Source organism: Camelus ferus, chromosome 3, assembly GCF_009834535.1.
Source record: "Camelus ferus isolate YT-003-E chromosome 3, BCGSAC_Cfer_1.0, whole genome shotgun sequence".
Lineage (NCBI taxonomy): Eukaryota > Metazoa > Chordata > Mammalia > Artiodactyla > Camelidae > Camelus > Camelus ferus.
In genome coordinates, this window is record NC_045698.1 from 68,416,246 (window position 1) to 68,436,210 (window position 19,965).

Below are 19,965 nucleotides of genomic sequence, written 5' to 3' on the forward strand. Positions count from 1 at the left end.
CTGGCCAAAACTATACTAAGAACAAATTTATAGCCTTTAAAAAAAATAAATAACTAGAGGAAAAAGAAGAGACATAATGCAAAAAAGCATTTGATTCCAAAAGCTTTTAAAAGAAAACATGAAAAATAACTCTATAATAAATTTACAGAAGTGGAGTTAGAAAGTTAGAAAAAATAAAATAACTTAATGGTTTTTAAAAATATGATTTACTAATTATTCTAACATACAGCTATTTAAAGATAAAACTAGAGAAAATTTTGATAATTTTAATCAGTTTATTCTAAAGGATACAAATACTTAAGGATGAAATGGGGGAATATAACCACAAGTAGAGATACGAATTGAGAGAATGTTGTTTTCAATTCCATGAATGCTCTGTTAAATTTTACATTAATAATTTTGTGAGTTTTGATTAAATCATACTGTTTCACTGAAAACTTTTTTGTAATAAAAACTAATGGTGGTTTTGAAGGGGACCTGTAATATCCAAGATACTGGAAAAAGACTAGAATTAGATGAATATTGCTTATGCTGAATTGCTGATTTTACCTTTCCCTTCTAATCTGAGTATGGCATGGGGAAAAACAAAAATGATTCTAAATAATCGCATTAACACAAACCATAGCATGGAGAATACACTCAAACTGTCTTATCAGTACCCAACAATTAGACCTCTCTGTATGCAGGTTCAATAAGGTTTATTGTGCATGGGACGATCTCATATTTTCAATATAGAGCATATGTGCTATGACTAGAACATTTAAATGTATAGCCCAACATCACTACAAGTTAACAACTAAGAGCATACATCCTGTGCTATCAGAAGGGAAAAAAACTTAAAGCACTAGATACGTAGGGTTTCCCACGAAGTATCTCAGTAGATGCAAAGAAAAGTCATAAGGCTTGCCTCTATAAGGACAAATCTATATAAAAGTTTTTCCTAACTGGAAACTAGAACTAAACTAGTAAATAAAATTTACAGTGTGGCCACACTGCTAATATTTATGTTGTTTTTATGATTATTGAGTGCAGAGAGATGACTCTGGACTCTGGAATGCTGAAGGGCTGAAACTGCACTCATCTTTCCATGGTTTCTTTTTCTCTTCTCTGAGCAACACAACAGAAATAACTTGCTATGGATATGAAATCTCTGATTTAAAAAGGCACACGATGGGCAGAACTGGGCTTCATATTTTCAGGGCCCAGGGCAAGAGCACAGGTGGTCGCTCCTGGCCTCCTACTATTATTTTCTCACTTTCCAGCTCCAATATCACTCACAGGCCCCAGTGAAGGTCCTCTGAGTAAGCTCAGGGCTACTGAGACAGGCACTATCTGGACTCAAGTATCCAAAGTGTGGTCCAGGAGGGATGCAGAGGTGATGGCTCATTGGTTTCATGGATTTCGTACCCCGAGGGCAGATGTGCAGCTTGGGGCCAGAAGTAGTCTCTCTACAATTATAAAAGAAAATTCAGGGGACTATGAGAGGTAATAACAGTGCAGAGAGCAGGAGCTCCAAGGAAGTGATTATTACTCTAAAACCAAAAGGATATAGAAATTTGGCATGAGAAGGCAGATTATAGAGAATTCTAGGAAGATTTAGTTATGTGAGCAATACTCTAAGATGTATCACTCATATCTCAATAAAGTTGTTTTAAAAGTAATGGTGAGTGTAAAGCTCCGTGGTAGAGCGCAAGCCTAGCACGCACAAGGTCATGGGTTCAACCCCCAGCACTGCCACTAAAACAAGTAAATCAGTAAACCTAATTACTGCTCCCCCACCAATTTTTTAAAATAATATTTTATTATGGATTAGTATGAAAAACAAAGAAAAGGAAGTTTTAAAGAATAAAGCCCTGATCATTGACTAGAAAAACCTGAAGGAATTCAAATGCTGTCAAATAAGAAGTAAAGAAGCACATTTTGGGTGGGGGAAGTCATGGAGTCTTCAATGTCAAAAGGAAAAAGAGAGTGAGGAGGCAGTGGAAACGTGAGTGATTCTGATAGATCAAAATATAAAAACAGAACAGTGTCCATTAGATATGCCAACACTGAGATGATCTGAGCAGGAACAGTTCTAGTGTAAAGATAAGGAAAGAAAGTTTTAAAGTAAATAGGAGATTAGTAGGCAAAGCCAATACTATCTGATGACTTGGGTATGAGTGTTGAGATAATTTACATTATTGGCAAAATAGTCATGGTTTTCCCCACCAAACCCCCCCCCCCAAAGTGGGCTTATCCCACAGACATCAGGCATAGCTGTAAGGTCTGCTTTGTCTGTTGAAATGTGAGTAGAAGTGGGGCTCCTATCTTCAGGCAGAACAACTGAGTCATTTGATGGCTCCTTTGTCCTGCCCTTAACTTGGCATGCATAGCCAGGGGCTGCTCCCTCAGCCTGGGTCCTGGAGGGAAAGAGGAGCAGCCCAAGATGGATATATAGCATGAGACATCAGAATAAGCTAGTGAAAGATAATTAAAAGAGAATAGTGTTGACTTTGCTATCTTGATTTCAGTTTGATGATATGTAATCATAGTGCAGCCATTTACTATAGGGAAAAAATTAATGTGTAACAGGAGATAAAAATGCAACCTGTGAATATGTAGAGTGGTATTCTAATGTAGAACAGGCTTAAAAGAGGTAATAATAGGAATGTGTTAAAATAAGATTATGTAAGATACATACATATCATATAGTATGTGTGTATTTGTAAGTATCTATAATATATAATAGGTAATGATATGATATTGATAATAATGAGTTATTCTTAAATGATTCTGTGAAAAGCATATAGTGAATAGATTCACCTGTTTTCCTAACATGCTCATCCTAGGTCTGGTTTTTCTTTACTGCTTGGTCCCCAGGAACTAATAATGAGGCATTAAAAGGATTAAGACATTACCAAATTTTGCTTATTACATAATTTGCTTATACGTAAATTCAAGTATGTGTAAATCTGCCTAAATAGCAACTTATTTTTAAGATAAGCACAGATTTTCTCATTTCTCAATTTCTCATTCCCATGTGATAAATCACTGCTTATCACTAAAGCATTATAATTGAAACTTAATTGCCTTTTACAGCAAGAAAACTAACTATGGAGATTTATACTTTTTGATAACTTTTTTCTTACTTAAAAATATCAAATACTTCCCACTGGAAGCATTTTTAAGAAAAATACTATATTTTATTCAGAAGTGCTGTAATAGTAACTTACCAAAAAACATTTCTATGTAACCTGCTTTCTTTGATTTAATGTAGGGTATTTCCAAAACTGTGACTCTATAAAGCTGACACATCTTACTGTTCCAGTTTTCTTCCCCATCCGTGGCTTTCCTATCATAACCACCCTGTTACCTAGTTCTTTTTATTTTTTCAATAATGTCGTCAGTAGTGCAAGCTTAACCACTTATTAGAAAATCAAGCTATGTTCTTTCCACTTTATACATCATCACCAGCAACAAAAATCCTGAGATCAGGACGTTTCTGGCAGCATTTTGACACTGTATCAGGTGGGAAAAAAAATCCAACTTGCTTTTTAGAAGTTCACAGTTCAGCATTGATGATAATAGTGCAGTTGTTTTTCTTCTGTGAAATAAGCAGACGATTTCCATGACTTACCTGGATGAACGTATGTGCAGTGAAAGAGTGCTATTTAAAGTCTGACAGGAAACTTTTCCAAGTACAGTTCTACTTTTCAAGTAATGTAGTTTATTTAAGATGACAGAACTTGCAATGATGTTAGTGATCATGGAGAACTCTGTTTTATAAAAATTGACTAGTCTATACATGTTACATGTAAGAATTCTAAGCTTCAGTTCTTTCATTTTATTTGATAAGTAGGACAAAGTTTTCTGTCCCCTTCACCCACTCTGTTTCTTTCTCTCCTCATCCCTGATTGAAAAATCTGTTTGCTTGTCTTTAAAGTAATCATACTAGAATCTGTTCATATGAGCAAGAAAATATTTTGAAAGGTTTCTACAGGAGGGTCTTTATGGTTTCCAGTCCCCACATTGCCCCAAGAAGAGCATCAGGACACGGGTTAAAGGATAAAAGTGAGGAGGGCAGAAGAACAGAAAACAATAGGAGAACGTGGAGGAGGGAACTAGGTGGTAACTAAGAGACTCTTGGGGCCTGGCCTTGAATCTGTACAGATTGAGAGGTAAGCGAAGAGGAAATTAATGTTTTGCCTAAATCAATGGAAATAACGTATGTTGATGATCAACAAATAATAAGACAGTTTGCCAAATAATTAGTTTGACTTAGGTAATGGACAAGGTTTACATGTAAGTATAAAGGAAGGGTTGCATATATAAGAAAGTCAGATATCCAGAGTGATGAATTAGGAATAAATACATATATAAAATCTCCAATTCTTCTTCTTCATGCATTCAACAGTCTGGGACGATCTCTCTGGCACAGATACACAGACATGCAGTAACAGGGTAAAATGGCAGTATATACTCATGCCTCAAAAATCAATTTAGAAACTGAATCATAATATAGGTCACAATTATATATGCGGATCACTAGAGATCTCTACATGCCTGTAAATATCTCTCTGGAGAACAATTATGACCTTGAAGAAGAAAAGGATCTACACAATTTCTTTTAGCAAGCTAGGAAAGCTTACCATCATCGGAGAATTTTTTGAAAAATAAATGATATATATGTATAATGCCTGCTGGAATACTTCTTACAATGACAGTGCTTTTAAAAGGGAGCTATTTTTATTTTTTTTTAATAAAACAAGACATTCAGAGTGTTGAACTTTTTAATACGCATTAATGTGTTCTGATTCTGCGAATGGTGTGATGATCTCCACATATGTATAAGTGAATAGATTAGGATAAATATGATTTGAGTTGGGAAAATAATGTTTCCCTGGTAATAGTCTCTGGAGTCTGTAGAAAACGGCCATGTGTGGTTTTGCAGGTTGTATACTATGCAAAGATATGCATGTGAGGAGACTGAGAAAGGGCTGACGTCTAGCATCTGCATTGTGGCATGAGCTGAGTTTTCCCAAGAGCAGGGCATTTAAAAAACAGTCATCAAGTTGCCTTAAAGGTAATCTTTATGATGATAATTTTTTTTTTTAATTTAGTTATCTGGACTTTTCAAGGTAAAGTAAAAATCTTTTCCTAGCTTGAATCAGAATCAGGAGAATCCTAGATTCATATCCAGAAGGGTAAAATTTTAAATGTGAAACTTTAGGTGGTTATTTTGCACAATTATTTTTTCCAGAATATTAATACCCACAGTGAAATATGCTTTATTTTCCTCTGATATGAAGTGAGAGAAACAGAAAAAAATAAGCAAGCCGTTTTAATTTGTTACATGAGGATATTGATAGCATTTTGGGGGTGCTTAGAACATGGAGGTCTTAATGGATTGGTCAGCTAATATTTTCTTCACTTACTTTTCTTAAAAGAAACTCTCAATGAGCAGTAATTGTGTTCAGAAAACAATGCTAATGTCATTATACATATAAGAAAATACAAATGCCTGATTTATATATATCTAACTGGGGAAAGTCCTCCAGACTGTAATTATCCTGTACTTGCATAGGAATAACTAGTTCTTAACCTTGCATACATAGCCTCTTCCAAATAATAGCTCTGGCTCTATTGTGACACTTATTGGCTAAAGTAGCAGATTTTCCTGCTTACTGTATACTGATGTGTCACATTTTCCTCCACTTTCCCTTACCATATTTTATTTCTTGGGTTGAATGAATTACATTTCAAATAATCTCACACATATATACAGCTTAGTCTCCTTTTTCCTATTGTTACTTCTTGTCCTCAGCTTCCTTTTGCTGAACATGGAAAATCTTTTCTCTTCTCTCCTCTACAAAGGTCATTCATATGTACTCAACTTTCTCTAACTGAACAAGCTTTTACCAGCAAACATCCTTGAGATGTCGTTAAAGTTTACTTGTTGTTGTTAAGTGGCTTAATTCTTACTCAAACAGCATTATTTTCCATAATGAGCTAAGCAGGTTTTTATGAATTAGCTTTGTAACTTTTAAACATTTCTTTTAATTAGCATATGTGCGTGGAGTGGAAACTGCTCATAGAGCTGTTAGATTCAGAGTTTGGCATCCCTAAGATAAAAAATGTCTCAGTGAAACTCTTGAATATGAGAAGGTATCTTCTGCTTTAATGTGGGAAAGTAGTTTAAAAAAAGATCTGAAATTGAACCCATCAATTATCCAATTACTGTTCCTACTCTATGTATTTTGTAATTTGGATGTGCAAAAGCCTAAAATAATAAAGCCCCAAGAGTAGAGACATTACTTTAGTAACAGAGTCAGATCTCAAATGGGTCAGGATTTCAGGGAGTCTCATTACAGTAAAACCCTTAGCATTTTTGTGGTTTCATATCTTTGATAATTTAATCATTTTATGTGCCAACTTTACTGGGCCAAGGAGTGCCCAAATGAAGCATCATTTCTGGGTACATCTGTGAGGGTGCTTCCAGAACAAATTAGCACTGGAATCAGCAGACTCAGTAAAGTAGATTGCCCCAGTGTGAATGGGCATCATCCAATTCACTGAGAGCCTGAATAGAACAAAAACACAGAGACAGGAGGAATTCCACCCTTTTGCTTCCTGCCTGCCTGCTTGAGCTGGCACATCAGTTTTCTCCTGTCCTTCAAATGGAATTTAAAACCTCAGTCTCTGTGGTTCTCAGGCCATCAAGCGTCATCTGGAATTACACTGCGGACTTTCCTGTGTTTCCAGCTTGCAGACAGCATACTGTGGGACTCCTCAGACCTCATAACCACGTGAGCCAATTCATATATTTATCTACATATATGCAGTTGACCCTTGAACAACTCTGGATTTGAACTGTGTAGGTCCACTTATACGTGGATTTTTTTTCAGTAATAAGTACTCCAGCGCAACACAATCCGATCTGTGTTTGGCTGAATCTGAGATATGCAGCAGATATGGAGGGCCAGCTTTAAAGTTACACGTTCATTTTTCAACTGTGTGGGTTGTCAGCACCCCTAACCGTGCTCCCTACACCCCCCGTCTCCCTGTGTTTCAAGAACCAATTGTATATATAAATACATTCTACTGGATCTGTGTCTCTTGAGACCCAGGGCTAATACAACATCTTAAATCCTTTCTCACTTTGATTCCCTTTTGAAGCAAGGGAGACACCTATTTCTCTCCCAGCTACCTGGGAGGAATATTTTTACATTACTTAGATCCAGCCCATTAGATTCAAAGGAATAAGTGAGTTTCTGACTGCTTTGTGGAGGTGATGATGGAGGTGAGAGTGTCCAGATGTGGTTTCAGGTATCCAGTGCTGATGGCACCAGTGGTAGCATCCTGAGCAAGTCCTCACTATGAACTTTGGTTCTCATCTCCTTCAGCCTCTGCCTAAGTCTCATCAGTTTCCTAATACTCTTCCTGAGCCTCCGAAGCTCTCCAAATTCCTTCCAATAAGTAACTGTAATAAATTCCTTTGTTGTTAGACTCAGTCTTTTTTCCCCATTGTTACCACTAAAACCTTGACTGAACAGTCAGGTCTCAGAATATTCTAAAGTTCTGAAGTGGACAGATGCTGCTAAAGGCCTCTGTTTTCATGATGGCAACTTCAGTCCCAGATGTGTCTTTGAAATTTTCGGTCTTGATCTCAGAATCTAATAATGGCCACCTTCCTGTTCCAGGAAAAAGAAGTGTAATTTTGAAATAATATCAGTATCCTGGCATTATAATGTCGTTGTACTAAGACCATAAAGAAACAGTTGTTAATGGGTGATATTCAATTCGGTCTGCTTCAAGCAGCTTTTCATGAACACTAGCTCACTTTCAGCATTGGGCTTAAATAATGAATCAAGTGGTATATATTTTTCCCCACAAAGTTCAGAGTCAATAGAGACATATACTATAATACAATACAGTGCAAAAAGAGTTGTAATTGAGGTATTGTGGAGCGACTGTTGAGGGTGTGAAGTTCAGGGATAATGTAAAATAAAGAACAGAAATATTTTCTTCTATCCAGGCAGTGTAGGATGCTGAAAGAGGTGAAAACACCCTGAACACAGAGAGTCTAAAAGGCAGAAGTCATAAGATTGCAGAGCAGAAAAATATGGGTGAAAATTTAAGAGTCTGCACCTGTATTTTTACAGCTTCTGTCTGTTATGATAAAACCAGCTTGTTCTGTATCTATCAGAAGCTACATAAAGCTGACCCAGATGCCTGCAGTCACTGGATAGGATTGGGTATGCAGGCAGCAGGTATAAAAGAGACACAGAGAAAGGGCCACTAGTCCCACAATGAACAGTTTCTCAATAGTGTCTCAGCTTTAGTGATCATTTTTCTACTCACCATGAGCAACATTTCTCTAGTGCTGTATTCTTGATTATGTGAACACTGCTCTTAGCTAGCACACAGAGAAGCAGCTGGGTGCAGCTTAGGGTAACAACCAGGCTTCTTACTTTTCAGAGGGGCTGAAGAGAGCCTTTTCTATTTATTTCTTTGTCTGTTTGTTTACTAGAGACACTGCTGACTGCCAAATACATTTTAGAGGTAAAAGTTGAAGCAGGAAGATGTCAGACCGTGAATCTACAAGACTGATTGTCATGTTTCTTAAAGCTGTGAGCACACTCATAATCTCTAGTAAGCTCTTATTCATCTCTTCTTTCATGTCCAATAGTATTTACTTTTTAAAATACTAGGCAACATTTGTGAAGTTGTTTGAAGCCACAGGAAAGAGTATTTACAAAAGTATTATTACTATTATTATTATTATTATTATTATTATTATTATTATTATTATTTTATTATTGTTTTGTAATGGTGTAATGAAACCATCTGCTTAAATCATCACTAGCAGAATTTTCAGTGGACTGGCCTAACATTTTCTGGGTTGATTTAACCTCATTTTTGCAGGTGGCAAAAGCTAATGAATATGACTAGAGAATAAATTCTAAAGGACATTATCAGTGAACTATTTGAAATTTTCTAGAAACATCTAATTACATTAAGATAATGGTAATAAATTTATTAAAAGCCATGATATGATCTTTTATAATTTTACATTTATTAAAGTACATGGCTTATAGATACCTACAAAGCAAATACTTTATTAGCTTGGTTTAAATTATGATTATGCTCCAGGCGAGCAAATTTGTACTTATTTTAAATTACCATAGATTTCATTTTTTCTAACAATTTTAGGTAACCTCCTTCTAGATGGCAAAAATTAATAATATTTCATTGTAACTTCTGTGTTTATTTATTCTACTTTCTGTTCCTTAAACATTTCCTAGAACGTATTTTGGCTACTTATGAGCCTCAAACATCTGATTGCTACTGTTGCCACAATTTATAGAAGAGGCAAGCAAAATTTTTTTAGGTCTATATGTCAGCCAACCTATCAGGGCACATCTGACTGCTAAAAGTTTTCAGTGATTATTATCAGTTATGCTAGATACCAAATAGAAAGACCAGATTGACTTTTAAAGTAAAAATTAAACATCAACACTGTCAGAGAAAAAAAAATCTTGTTTTGACTTATACAGTGAGCACATTTGCCGTGTAAGACACAGATGGGAAGAATATAAGAAACAGCAGAATGTCATCTTGAGAAGTTCTTTTTTGACCAAGACCACATGACAAAACTCTAGAGCATAACTGTGGATTTTTAAAAATAATTTAATAATTAATTCTTGGTAGGAAAGAAATGGAAATTTAATTATCCTCACATGTTTCTTTTCTCTGTGTTGGATTTGTTTTGTTGTTATGAAAATGAGACTGACTCAAGGTTTCTACCTAGAGTTGAAATTCCTGTCTGGGGTCTGCCAATTACACTGGTGGACACGGAAAGTAACTCTAGCCTCCAACTAAATCATGTACAAGCCGATCACTACCAATACTGGGTACACTCTGGATATTTCCTTATTTTCTACACATCAAAGCACTTTAAAATCCTTAACTTTGATTGTAAAGACTTGACTTATGAGGTTGTCTGTATGAGATGCCTATTGCTACTATAACAAGTTACCACATAGTCAATGATTTGAAATAGCACAAATTTGTCATCTTATATAGTTCCAGAAGTCAGAAATCCAAAATAGATTTTCCAAAATGGATTTTATGGGGCTAAAATAATGTGTCAGCAAAGTTTCATTCCTTATGGAGGCTCTAGAGGTGAATCCCTTTTCTTGTCTTTTCCAGCTTCAAGAGGCTGCCTGCATTCCTTGACCCCTTTCTCCATCTTCAAAGCCAGCAGTGAAGCATCTTCAAAACTCTCAATCTCTCTCTCTCCCTTGAGGTATCAGCACATCTCATTTAACTCTGACGCTCCTGCCTTCCTCTTATAAGAGCCTTTGGGATTACAATGGGCCCATACAGATAATCCAGGATAATTTTTCACCCTGAAAAATCATCAATTTAATTTCACCTGCAAAGCCCCTTCGCCATATAAGATAATGTATTCACAGGGTCTAGAGATTAGAATGTGGTCATCTTTTGAGGGTGGGGGTATCCTTCTCTCAGCTACAATGTACTTCTAGTAGGTGTAAAGAATACATGGATTTTCTTTTAAGGATGTCTGTTTGACACAAAGTTGAAGTTAATTCACATTCTGTCTTTTTTAGAATACATGAACTGTCACATTGGAGGGCTTTCCTTTTAAAGACACAAGGACATATTGAAGTATGTGTGGCTTGGCTTACATTTTTACACAATTTCCCTATATTACTGTATTTAATGAATAATTATATCTTGATATCAGGTATTACTATCCATCATAGGCTTCTGTCAGCTCTCTAAATGGCCTCTTCTCTTCCAAGTTTTGTCATTCTACCTTCAGTTTCCAATATGCTGCTATTGTACCTGAGGAAGACTTATGGTTACCTTAAACCACATATACCAGGTTTTTTATATTAAAAAGACACTCTTATTCATTAGATACTAGTCTAGAAGACAGAGAGCAGTCTTTATTCTACTACTAATGTCCTCATGTTCCTCAACCCATTTGCCCATCAGACTCTTGCTCACTTACCTCTCAGGTGTGCAGGTGTATTTTAGAAATTCAAGGTTGTCAGAAATCTATACACTATATAGCTAACTTTGTTTTTATATGTTTAAGTTTACTTTTCTAATTATGTTAGGCAATCCTTTGTATTTCAATATACATATTATACAATTTATATAGTAAAAATGAAATAACTGGATAATCTATGTTTGTTGATCAAAATATATATTAATGAAGATGTAAGAGAGGCATACATATTTATTTAGGTTAGTTATGTGTGTCTATATGTGTGTGTGTGTGTGTGTGTGTGTGTGTGTGTGTTAAGAGCATTTAAAATGAGATCTACATTTATAACAAATTTTTGTGTGTACAATACAGTATTGTTAACCATAGTCTCAAGGCTGTACAACAGATATCTAGAAATTATTCATCTTGCGTGACTGAAACCTTATACTGTTGAACAGCAACTCCTCATTCCACCGCCACCCCCAGCCCCTGGTTACCACCATTCTACTCTCTGTCTCTATGTATTTGATTTTTCTATGCATTCCAAAATTTAAGCAATAAGATGGTTGGATAAAATTTGCCCTTGTAATGGTTTTTAAATATTTAGTCTGTGTTGATAAGTTCTTTGAGATGTCTTTGACTAGCTAGATTATACTGATTCAAATGCTTTACAATACAGTCCTCTTAGGTGACATTTATAGCTATCATAAGATTTCAATTATACAATTTACCACCATTGTTATATATTACCATTCAGTAACTAAATCATATTGTAAAACTATTATCAATACGTTTATTATATTTTTAATTGAGGATATGGAAGGTAGCAACATATATTCATCCATCATCCATTTATCATATCTATCTGTCATCTACCTATTTATCTATCCATCTATTTATTTATCTGCCTTCACACTGAGTCTTGTTTTCCTGCTAACATTTCCGCTAAGACTGTTTCTGATCCGTACAGAAACCAAAGCTACTGCAGCAACTTTTTCTGACCCAGGAGCTCTGAAGAAAGCCCTAGAATTAAAGCAAATCCTTTTCCTGACTTGGGATACTGAGCAAGTTAAACTGTGCTTTTCAGTGGGCCTACATCTCAGGTTCCTAGAGGGCAATGCCTGCTACGTTATCAACACAGGTCGTCTTGAACAGAACTGGCTTTGAAAGCATTGGCACTGTTTCAAAACCTCCTCTTTCCAGATCACTCGAATGCAGGGCAATTATAAACAATGAAAAACATTAATTAGTTAATTAATTAAATGCCTTTCTCTTTAGGAAAGAGTCTTTATTCTATTGTAATCTCCAAGGGTTTGGGAGGACCATAATACAGGATCTCTGAAAATCAGGTACATCAGAACTCCCTCTGTGTTAGCTACAGTGGCAGCTTACTTGTGTGGAGCCTGACAAACTCCATCTGCACTCTTACCATAAGGAGGTTCATTTTATATTTTAATTCTTAATATTCTACGATTTCTGGAATAAGTTACCAAAGAGGAAAAAAGTGACTTTTTATATATATGCATATTTTAATTTAAACATTATAGTTTATCTTTTATACCCAGTTTTTGATACTTGAAAAATGTGTTAATATTTAAATTTATCAAAACACTTTCCTTTCACATGACATAATACTCCATTAAACTTCAGATAGGAAAAAACTATTCAGCTCTGTATTACAGATGAGCAATGGATGGTACAGAGAGGTTACGTGTTTCATTCAAGTTCACACAGCTAATCAATATTCATTCAGAAAATAAAGCCATTATTCTAATTCCCCAATGTTGAGTTTCCTGCAGTCCCATAATACTTTCACTTTAATCTTTTACATATTTTTGCTTTTTCTGGAAAATGAGAAAATATTGTCTTATATCTAGTTTTTTTTATAATTTTTGAGTCTCTATTAAATTTTTGTTCTTTTCTAAGCATACATCCGTCTACATTTTTGTACACTTGAATTTTGTGTGTGAAGCATAAAAAATATTTTTAGAGATTGGATTATAGAAAAAATTGTTAAAAATATTTATGCTTCTATCATGAGACTTCAACATTGTGGTCAGAAATTTAATCTGAAAATTCCAAGCTTATAAAATAAACATATATGCAAAGAAGTAGATAAGAATAGACTTTTTTAAATGTTTCATCTGACTCATAGGAGCTAAGTGAACTGTGAAATGTAAAAAACTGAAACAAATGAAACTGAAGAGCAAATTCAAACATGCCCAGGGCAGCAAATCAGGTTTTTATGGTTTTTGTTTGTTGTATTTATTTGTTGTGTTTTACTTCTGGCTGTCTACAGTGCATCTTCAGTAAAGGATGACATGACAAAATAATCCTCACCGATCTCCACAGTGTGAATCTCAAATAAATTAGACATTTGGATACTTACGAAAATCTCATGTGATGCGCTACTGCCCCGCTTCTCTTCGGCCATTTTTTCTGCTTTTGTTATCTGCGATGTTCAAGTCCCTGTTGCTCACTAGATGTGAAATTTTTGAGGATAGGTACTATGTTTTAATCCATCTTTTCATTTCCAGGTTACAGAACAGGATTTGGCTCAAAATAAACATTCAGCAAATTGCTGAATGATTAAGTGACTTGAAAAAAAAAATGGCAGGAAGACTTGAATGTTAATAAGTCTTTCAGAAAAATTACTTAACTTCAAATCTTTTCCTACGACTCTTTTCCATCTACTATGCCATTCCTGTTCTTATCTTAATGGAATGGAAGTTAAAAGGGGAGATACTATACATTTTGGCTTTGAAATAAAAGGAATGAAAAAATAAGAATATCTTTATGACATAGAAGTGCATTTTGAAATGAAGCTTGAAAAATGACTAGGAATTTGAAAGCAGAGATTGGAGCACTTAGAATGGAAGGCAAAACACAAGCATAACTTAATAGCCTAAGATGGATGTGTGAAGCAGTGGCAGAGATAGATTTAACTGGAGCCTAGGGTAGGATCTGGGAAGACCTATATAAATTAGGGCAACAGCCTTGAATGCCAGGCAGATGAATTTCCCTAATTTGTTAGAGATGAATCCAGTAAATTTTTAAAGGTCGTCTTTACATATATACTGTTTTTTTTAACATTTTTTAAATTGATTTATAATCATTTTACAATGTTGCATCAAATTCCAGTGTAAAGCACAATTTTTCAGTTATACATGAACATATATTTGATTTGACTGGATGTTCAGCTTGTATGTAAATATAATTCTGAATACAGGAGATCATTTCCTTATTTACTATTGAACTAGCAGTATGTGATCTTAAGTTTCCAATATAGGCAGACTTTCCTGCCTTTAGAATTTCCTTTTGCTTACAATGTTTATGCATGTCTTTTTAATGGAGAAATCATTCTATATACTCTCATTGGTCTCTGATTCAACTATTTGCATCCTCTCTCTCTCTGGGTAAACGAATATGCCTTTGTTTTACTATCTGACTCCTTAAAAGTCAGAGCCATTTTTTATACTTTAAACCTTGACACTTCATGAAGTATGTATAGTACAAAATTAAGTGGTTGTCTTTACATGTTGGTGAATTTCACCTTGAAATATTAGTTTCGTTTTGATTCAGTTATAGAGCTTTGAGGACTCGGTATACTGAGGTATGGAGTCATTTAAGTAGTTCTATATACTCAGAATAATTTTTGCTATGTTATTTTTAATATTGTAGGCTCAGGGAGGCCAAGATCCACTCCTTTAGGATTTGGAATAGTCCCTTGGGTCATAGTTTTAAACATGATCTTTCTTATACCTCTGCTCAAGACAACTATATGAAGAATAAAACTATTGGGTCAATTCCAAGGCACTCTAAAATGGAACTGAATTGAGGCTTATTTCTCAAACAAAGGTGAGCTAGAATAAGGTCATTCTTGAAACATCAGAGTAGGTACCATTTCTCTGAGCATCATTTTACAGACCATCTTTTAAAAAAATACTGATTGGGAGTTAAAATAAACTTTAAAAGGTACTTTTCCAGTCTCATGGTCATATTGCTCTCACCACATGTAGCTTTGTACCAGAAACCGAAATTCTTACAAAGTGAAGTATGCGAACAATCTTAAGAAAATGGTATAACAGACTATTTCAAGTTTACCCTGTTGGAGTTTTAAGCATTTCACTTTTTTTTTTCCTCTCCTCTTTCCTGGTCTGGATATTCTCTGCACCTGGCTGCTTGATGCTGATCCTCCAGCCAGGTCAGCTGCTGACCCAGACAGTGCAAGCCACTGTCCCCACACTTTGGCCATCAGCCCCTTCCCTCCTCTGACACTTCACTTTGATCTGCCTGTCAGGCAGCATTCACCAGACATGAAAGAGTGACTGTCTCCTCAGATATGACAGGCAGAAAAGCAACCACTTACACTGAGTGCACTTCGGGTCCTTAGAGGAGAGCAAGGACAACTCAAGTGAGGGGAAATCCTTCTTGCACTTCGCTGCTAACTTAGATGACTGTTTATCCTTTGTCTTCACAGCTGTTGTTTTTTGGAAAAAAAAAATATATATATAAGAAAAATAGTGTGAACTGGATCCTGAAGGTTAAAATGGTTTCCCTCACTGTATTCTATGTTTCCTTCTCCCTTGTCTATTAAGTCTAAAACAAATTGACTAGGAAATAAAGTGGACTTCTGACAACCCTGAAGTTTGAACTTTTTATTATTATTGTATTTTCTTCTCCATTAGGGCTGGCTCCTGTGTAACTATGCCTGCAGGGAAGGAGATACTGCTCAAGCAGGCATTGTTATTATTTGGAGTTATAATATATCCCTTTTATGGGTTATTTTGCATTTCTTTCCTAGAGATAATAGCAATATAACTTTGAAATATTCTTTATGGAAGCTCCTATTTATTATACGTGGTGAGAGGAAGAATTTTGCCTGCTCTGGTTACTCTTTATTATATCTGTGGTTACATTCACTCAGTGACTGTTGATTGGAAAGTTGGCTCAGTTTACTGATATTTTCCCTTAACGATTTAGATGAGACTAATGGGAAGCACTACATATGGAAGGAAAGGTGATTTGGGATTACCCAGAAGAGTGGGAAATTTTATTGCATTTCTATCTGACATTTTCTTATGTGTGACAGCACAGAGAAAGCATAACAGACTTAAATGTGCCACAGGCCTGAGAACCAAGAGAAAATTTTGACTCGTTGTTTTCCCATTAGTACACCCATGAGCAAGACATTTCATTTCTTCACACTTCAAACTGTTTGTATATAACATAAATGAAGGGCCTGGCTATCTCCAAAGACTTTCTCAGAAAAAAAAAAAAATTTGCCTAGCATTGTCAAACATTTAGATGGTGACAGATCCTTGCTCAGAAATATAAGTGGATATATGGGCATATATATGGGAATATATTGCTCAGGAATATAAATGGATGGTATAGGTTAGACAACTGGAGCTATGGTTTTCCATATCTCTGAAATACACAGTCCTCTCTGGAAAAATAAATAGGATGAATCTGACATAAATGTATGAATTATAGCTCTTGCCATCAGGACTATTTTCATACGAGATGGCTGAATTGCACTGCCACCACCCGAAGGAGGCAAGTCACCTACCATACAAGATTCAGTGGTGAGAGTGAAATGCAATGTGCTAGGTGAAAATAACAGGAGTGCTTTGAAAATAAACATTTGAAAGACTAATTTCCTAGATGGTGTTAAGAGTCAGTTTAATTAGGCCACAGAGTGTCCAAACGTTTGGACAGACATCAGTCTGGTGCTCCTGTGAGGGTGAGGTTTTTGGATGAGGTTAATATTTAAACTCATTTAAGTGGATTCTGTCCCTAAGGAGCGGGGGCCACATACAATCTATCCAATCTGAAAAGAACAACAGCAAAAAAAAGGTTGATCCCTCATTGAGTAAGAGAGAATTCTTTCTTTTTGACTGCCTTCAAACTGGGATGTCAGCTTCTCCCTGCTTTCATAGTCAGTCTGAAGCATTGCCTCTCTAAAGGTCTTGAGCCTGCTCTTCATTCTGGAACTACATGATCAGCTCTCTTGGGGCTCAGGCCTTTGGACTCAAGACTGGAACTGCATCATTGGTCCTACCAAGCCTCCAGCTTGCTGACTTACCCTGCAGATGACGGGACTTGACAGTCTCCATAATCATGTGAGTAAAATCCTTACCATAAATCTCTGCATATATATTCTAATATAGTCCATATTTTAGAATATATTATGCATATTATATATGTGATTGTATGTGTATGTGTACATATATATTATATCTATCTATTTATATCTGCTATTGATCCTGTTTCTCTGGAGAATCTTGACTAATATAATGGTTGAGGATAATATACACAGATAAAAAAGAAGATATTCATGTATTTTTTAAATTCCTCTAGGGTTTACATGTTGATATTAAGCACAAAAAGAACAGAGAGTTGGTACAATTGACTTGATTCCTTATGAGAAACTTTTGGGCTTGCCTTATTTCTTCATAACCCAGGAAATAATACCTAAGAAAGACAGTAAATTAGTCCCTCACACAGGCAACGTTGAGCCATTGTGTGGTCAGTTTTCAACTTAGCTATTGTGTCATGACAAAAGGATAATGCAGATTGATTACACCATTATCCTTCATTGTGTGCCTCCAGGCTGGATGGCCAATTTGCCGTGACTATTCAGCTTGTCTTTTGAGCTGAAATGTGTTACGTGGTCTTCCTGGGAAACACAACTGCACTTGTGAATGAAAGTGAGTCAGAGGATATGAGTGGGACTCTGTTGATCACTTCACTTTCAGACATCCTGGAAAGTAGTCTAAATATATTAACAGCTCTCTCCTGCCTTTTCCCGAAAGATATTAATAAATCAAGGTAAGAAGATTAAGGGATGAGGAAGGAGTAGTTGGGGGGGAGGGAAGATACTTTGCTATATCTGCTACAAAAAATTGTGGAATACATTTTCGATTGCTGAATAAGAAATCATTTTAGACTGTTCTCCATTGCTCCTGTGTAGAAATGCTGACAGGATTACCGGGGGAAAGGAAATATTTTGTTATCCACTAATTGCTTACTAATTGATAATAAAGTTGTTCTGAAATTGCTATCAATGAAACCCCTAAGTTTTCTGAAGAAGAAAAAGCCATGTTTTCTCATGTTAAGTGGGTGGCTCTTAAGTATTGCCTCATCGGCACATCAGACCAACTAAAGCTGAATGTTTCATGTCAAGAGTGAAACGCTGAATCGTATCTGTAATGTTTTGCTGGCACATTGACACGGTACAGTAGGAAATGAGCTTTTGGCTTAAAATACACTCCAGAAATAGTCTCAGATGCTGATCTTTTGGAAAGGGATCCTAAACCACTGATAAAGAATCAACCCTTGGAAAACAAAACTTAAGGAGACATGTATCTATTATAATTTCAGAACCATTACGCATCGAGAGCTAAAAACAGCAGCATAGCAGCAGCACCTGCAGCAGAATGAGAAAGGACAGGGACAGTCATAGGTCCCCAGTACAAACGACTGTCCTCCTGTTGCGAAGCAGTAGCATCTAAGGTAGCTGCTCCCACTTGGTAGAGGGAGTCCCCTGGGAATTCATGTCCAATATAAACTTCTTCTAATTAATATCAATCAATCAATCAATTAATCAGTCAATCATCAATCAATCTTTTCTTCACCAGGGGGACTGTCAAACCAGACAAGTGGAATGTGATGCATGATTCAGGCAAATGTGACCCCAGCTGTCATGACAGCCCTTGGGCAGCTGGTACACTTCGGAAACATGCTGTGACACTGTCACCAGGAATTCAGACACTGTCACCAGGAATTCAGTAAGCATAGAGAATTTCCCAGAAAATGTGGATGCACACAATTAAGTGAAAGGAGCAGATTCAGTCCAAGAGCAATGCACAAACCTGCAACTAATGATCCACTGAGGTTAAAACACTGGGTATAATGGCCAGTGTTCGATGGATCACAGGGTACAGCTCCTCAGCCACAGCTGACCCTGACACAGGAAGCTGCACACTCAATCAGCAAATCCCAGCACTGCCAAGATAGGAGCCACCAGAGCTTCATCCATTTTATCACAGGATATCATGCATGGTTCCACTTTGTAATTTGGATTTCTTACACTCATATTCTTTCCTATCTAGCTTACTGAATAAGTAGTTAAGAATTTGCCAAGAACTTGTGAGCACAAAAATCAGTGCAAGGATAGTCACATGGTTTCAGATTATCACCACCCAGATCATCTATCAATCAGAAAGGGGAAAACTCTGATAACATTGGGCAGATAACAGTGATCCAATTATACATTGTCTCACAAACAATGAGACCAATCAGCAAACTGACTGAATGTCTGCAGTGACATGGTGCTATGGAAAATTCCTATCATCATCTATTTAGTATCCTTACCAAAGGGTTTAAAATTGAGTTTAAACATGAGAAAACAATCAAATACAGATTGTTAAATATCCTACAATTGTCCTAAACAATCAGACAAATCTAAAATGTGGAATATCCTACAATGCGATTGGCCTAAACTTTTCAAAAATATCAATGAAAGAAAGTTATGAAAGAAATAAAAGTGGGAGGATTCCCATAGCTTAAAGAGGAATAAAGAGACATGACAATCAGGCAAAATGCATGATCTTGTTTGCCTGAAGGGGAAGTAAAAAAAGCTACACAGATATTTGGGGGATGATTGGATATACTTGACTATGGAAATTAGAAAATATTTTTGAACAATGTTAAATTTATGGGATGTGGAACCTGATAATATGACCCAGCAGCAATGCAGTCAGAAGAAACATCACCACAAACGCGTTATGACCGCAGACTTCTCCATGCAGGGAGCATTCCGACTAGTCTCTGCTACCATTGGATTAGTTTCTCCTGCCACCAGATGGGGCACCAACTGGGGGAAGGGTCTGTGAGGGAGATTTCTCCTTCAAAGAGAGAAAGACCTGATCCAGGTTTTGTGGGCCCTGAAACCTAGAGAA